This window comes from Solanum stenotomum, chromosome 7 (genome assembly GCF_019186545.1).
Source record: "Solanum stenotomum isolate F172 chromosome 7, ASM1918654v1, whole genome shotgun sequence".
Lineage (NCBI taxonomy): Eukaryota > Viridiplantae > Streptophyta > Magnoliopsida > Solanales > Solanaceae > Solanum > Solanum stenotomum.
In genome coordinates, this window is record NC_064288.1 from 4,778,144 (window position 1) to 4,784,076 (window position 5,933).

The window sequence follows — 5,933 nt, forward strand, 5'->3', positions numbered from 1 at the left end:
TGAGCCTCCATTTCACTCACCTGCTCTAATACAATGTGAAATATCATCGTCAATCTCCCATATTCTTAGATTATGGACCCAAGATACTTGAAAACGTCTTTTATGCGATTGAACTTGCATTTTAGGTACTCCATTTTAGTCCCGCTTAACATGATTAGATTCTAAGGACTTTCTCTAAACTTCTAGCCTATTGTTAAATCCACCACGTGTCTAATTAATTAATACTATGCCATAAGCAAATAGTATACCAATACACCTTCCTTTGAATATGTCATGTCAATTCATCGATCACTACGAGAAATAAGAATGGGCAAAGGGTTAATTCCTAGTGCAACTGTATCAAGATTGGGAAATATTGTGAGTCACCTCTCATTATCCTAGCTCGAATCTTGTCCCTATCATACTCCTTAATATCATAACATCTCCAAAAGGACCTCCTTATGAGCTTTATAAAATGAATTTTCTAGGAAAATGAACATCATGTGTAAACACACCCCTTAAGTCTCTCTTCTTGTCCCTATACTACTCTAACAATATCCATACATGATGGATGAATTTTGTAGTCGTTCTCTCCAATATGAATCTGAAGTACTTCTTATAGATTATACATTTATCTTTATCCTCACCTCAACCATCCTTTCCTAGACTTTCATAGTTTGACTCAATAGCTTAATAACCCTATAGTTATTGCAATTCTAAATATCTCTTTTGTTTTTGTACAACAGAACTATTATACTCCATCTCCATTCCTCTGACATTCTTACTATCCTAAATATGACATTTAACAATCCAGTCAGCCATTTCATACCTGCTTGCCTATGTTGTTAAAAAAATCATAGGGATCTCGTCTCTCTAGTTCATTTTTTCCCTCCTAATCTTTCGAATATCCTTTTAACCTCCACTCAAGTTCTAGGAATCTCAAAATGTTCTAAATACCCCGGTACGATATTCATATCCCCTTCTTTATTTAGGAGATTATGAAATACACCTGTCGTTTTTATCTAATGTGTGCCCCTTCTACCAACACTTTATCATTCTCATTCTTGATGTACTTCCCTTGGTCCAAATCACAAGACCTCCTCTCTCTTACCTTAATGAGCCTTGTTACACCCGCCTATACACTCGAGTTCTTCATACAAGTGCTAAAAAATTGTTGTTTTAGCCATCGTAACTGCTAGCTTTGCTTTTTTCTTTGTTTTCTTATACATATCCTTATTCCTCATCTCATCATCTTCGTCTAAGCTTTTCACTAACATCAAATATGCAACATTATTAGATTCAACTTTTCTTGAACCTCTCCATTCCACTACCAATCCTCTTTATGTGCACCTAGGTAATTTTTTGAGATCCTAACATCTCTCTAGATGCTTCTCTGATGCAGTTAGGTGTCCTAACCCACACTATCACCCCAAGCCTTTATATCCATCTCATTCTCCCTAATATCTTGAGCTTTGGTCTTAGTTAGGCCTCCCCGTCTAATCATTGGCTGGTCATTTTCCACCCTCTTGTTTATCTTCCTTCTAACATCTTAATCTATAACCACGAGCTTATATTGGGTTGTTCTATTCTCACTCGGGATAACCTTGCAATACTTACATACACTTGTCACTCATCCTTAGAAGAAATTAATCTATCTAAGTTTTAGCCATCATACTATAAAAGTTCATCAAATTCTCTCCCCACTTCTGGAAGCTCGAGTTAGCTATGACTAACTCGAAACCTTTCACGAAGTATAGAAACAAAACTTCCCCTTTATCTATATCCTCAAAGATAAAACTGTCATGTTCATCATCATATCCTCTTGAAGTTGTCCCTCTATGATCATTAAAATCTCCTCTTAGCAATATTTTCGCGATTTGCGAGTACCTCTCACAACCTCATCCAACTCTTTTTGTCCTCCTCATCCAAACCCACCTATGACACATATGCACTAAGTATTTTAAAACTTGTCTCCCAAAAATAGCTTAATGGCTCTTTCTTACAGTATGAAATCTACAGAATAATCTAGTGGTACAAGTACAATCATTATACTTCTTTCTTCTTTCTTTTCCTTATTACAACCATAAGTTAAATTTATAATAAGAATATTTCCAGAATCTAATAACAATATGGAGCCCATAAAATACTCCACCACAAACAAACATGCAGCATGCCCAACGAATAATTAAAATTCAATGTATTGCCACACTCTCTAATTCTAAACCCAAAGCAGTCATAACCAAAACTAACCATGAGGTTTCCAACCTGTAAATCCAACAATACATATAATATTGCCCCAAAATAGTTTAACATAATAAGAAGAACTTAAACTCATGATTTTTGAATACCGTCCATGAGTTCGTATAACAATTATATCTAGAATCGTCTCTTTCTTTTCATAGACAAGAAAGGGGTTAAGAGGGAAGAACATACCTTGAACTTGCTGAAAATTGTAGTTTCCTATATTGAATTCTTCAATACAAAACACTATTCTCCGATACAAAACCTTGAAATAAGAAAAAACCATTTAAAAATCACAACACAACAAAAAAAAAAAAGCTACCTAGAGAGCTTTTCCTCTGGGGGCTTCCTCAATACCTTCAACAAGTATCCATATATTCTCAACTATCTTACAATTTAAAAGAATAAGAAATATACATAAATCACATACCTTAACCGTGATGAAGGATAATGTGTAGCCAATGACTTCTATGAGAGAAAATGGGCGATCAAGGGAGGGTTCTAGGGAGAAGGATGTATATGTTTGTATAATTAATCTATCTTTTTTGGTGTCTTAATGGATAGATATATAATGCCTCTTGGAAGTTGGATCTTGGTGGATCTTGGTCCTGACCATGACCTCCCCAAGTTCATTTGGCCCATTAATTTTAGGCCTTATAACATTGAAGTAGGCGACACACCTATTTACTGTTATTTAATTGTTGCTCTTGTATTTCTTAAGTAGGTGAGACAACTACTTATCGTTATTTATCTTCCTTTATACTCCATTAATTAATGTAGGCCATATATATAGGTATATCAAGCAAGTAGGACGTTTAAACTAGTAAGTCACTTTATCCCGGATTCTTTTCCTTTACAAACCTTTTTCTTTATTACTATTACCTTCACTTTTGCACACTTGAACTAAGCATTTTGGCTCAATTATAGTCTCTATTTTTTAGCTTTAATAAACTTGTTGATGTTAATTTATTCATGTATATGTTACTTGACCGTCAGTAGAATCCTACCAACAATGTCTTTTTCAACTAATATAACTTTTTATATAGAATTCAGATTGACGAGTGGTTTGTTTTTCTAAAAGCTAGACTCAAAGATTTTTTATTATATAGGTATTAAACTCTCTAACTCTTCATATGTTAAGATATATGCTCATTCAAAGTCATTTCATAAATGGATCACTTGAAGCGACTCTCAACAAGGCATGCCTTTCAATTTGAACTTTTGTTGAAAGACTTCCTATCATGACCTAAAGTACACCCTAGATGTTGTCACGACCCGAGAGCACCCCCTAGTCGTAACATGGTGTATTCGACCTCGAAGAAGTCTTATACAAGAACTTAGCATATCATGAACATTAATGCATAGAAAAATAACAGAAAATTTAAAACTTTTCTTTACAATAGAAGACTTTATAAAATAAGAGAGAGTCTATGACACTATGTCTCAAACCATTTATAACATTAGACTTAAATCTCTTTTAACACAAACTTAGGGACACGACCCTTACATAAAATCTAAAAACATAAAGTAAAGACATAAGTGAACAAGGTGGTTTCGTCCTCAAAACTATGAGGACTCCCCAAGTTGAAGACTCCAAGCTCCTTCGAAACCTATCTTCCAAGTATAGAACACCACATCTCCAAACCCTACACTTTGTAGAAAATGTAGAAGAAGGGGTTAGCACGAAAACGTACCAAGTATGGAAGCCATGCATAAAACCCATTAAAACATGCTTAAAAAGGGACATTTAGTTGAAACCATGCTTTATGCACGTTTGAATATCATCTTGAAAAAGTTGGAGAATCACAAGTCATAAGAAACTCACATATAGTTCATCAAAGCACAAAGGATAACAACGTCTCTCCACAAGCATAGTCTCTAAATATAGTCTTAATGCAATATCACTCATTACAAGACATAACACTCATGCATAGTCAAATATCAAGATCATTACATCATAATAAAGTAATCACATAAGTAACCCAAGGTTGCACTTGTGCCATGTGTAGATAAAGTCCCATAACCCTATCTACACTAAGTACTACCTTTGGATCACCATGCTCATGCTTATCATACATTAGTCTCATTCATAGCTCATACACATAATAAAGAGACATTTTTCATAAACACTAGCTCATATCAAGGAAAGTCAATCATAATGCTAATTCAATGAAAACATGCATTACTCATAATCCTCATAATAAAATGGAACTATACCATGGCTACTTTAGAAGTCTACTTGTGCCATGTATAAGTGGCATCCCATAATACCCCTCATACTAAGTAGATCTCCTAGAGGAGTCATTAGTCATAGTTCATGTAGCATATTCATATCATACATCTTAGTCATATTTCATATACTTCATATCATAGGTAAACCACCCCCATAACCCCTTCACAAGTTCACTTGTGCAATGTACATATGAAGTCTCATACCCCCACATATACTAAGCAAACCCATCAAGAAGTCATAAGTGTAATTCACATGTATATTCATAATACATAGTAAGTGAAGTCATCTTTACTTCATACTTCGTAAGTTACCATACATAAGGGACTCACACAAGAACTCCTCAAAGAACCCACTTGTGCAATGTCTAGGTAAAGTCCCATACCTTTACCTAAACTAAGTAGTACCCTTCAAAAAGCCCTAGTTAGAGTTCATATTCATATTCATAAGTCATATTCATTAAACATAGGGAGATTAGAAATAACCGACATAGACCATGTGAGCTACATGGAATCCGGTGTTCTACTCCCACACCGAAAAGAGAGTGTTCCACTTGCCAAGGTAGAACTAACATAATAGCTATCTAGGTGGATCCACTAAGCTAATTCCTACGGGGGGCACGTAGTTAAGGGATAAGGAGATTGCTTCTAGAAACCCTCTTTATACTTAATAGTATTATAGTTTCCATCTCATGAGACCTCTTTAGTGGAAACCTCCCAACCTTTGTGAAGGAATCCTATCTCATATACATATCTTCTCGGTGCTAAGCACAAACTCCCATTAAGGTAACTTTAAGACTTTACTTAAGTTTATAATTCATAGGGGAGTGCCCTTAGGCCATTCATCCCAACTTTTATCATATTAGCCCAAAGGTTTCAAAGATGAGAATAGTCTTTCATCATAGAACCAACAACATGTGAGAATGTTCCTTCATATCATAGTCATATAGTGTTTATGAGAATTGCTTCTTATTCAACATAACACACATTCATAATCATCTTGCAATATTCATGTTCATATCATAACATAACATACATGTTTATGTCATAGCATAACATACATGATCACATCATAGCATAACATACATACACTTCATACCTCACCAAGTGTATAGGGTATAGGATCATGTCATCAACATCACAACAACACAATAGAGATAGAATCATTGATATCTAAGTAATTCACATTCTCATGCATAATCCCCATAATGAGGCATACCCTCCATACCTTTGCCCTTCAAGGCTTTCTTCAAGATCAAAGTGATAAGTTAGGTATCTCTAAATCCTTGGTCCGGCATCTAGAGAATTTCACCCCGCACCTTGGTCCGGCTACGTGTGTATAATTTACTAACCCTTACCTTTACCTCATATTAGACATCATAATCGATGTTTGGCTTAGTTATTACTTCGCACCAATCAACACTAGCCCATTAGATAGTATCACACTAAATCTATGTTGATAATTCTTTTCTTGTTAATTACCT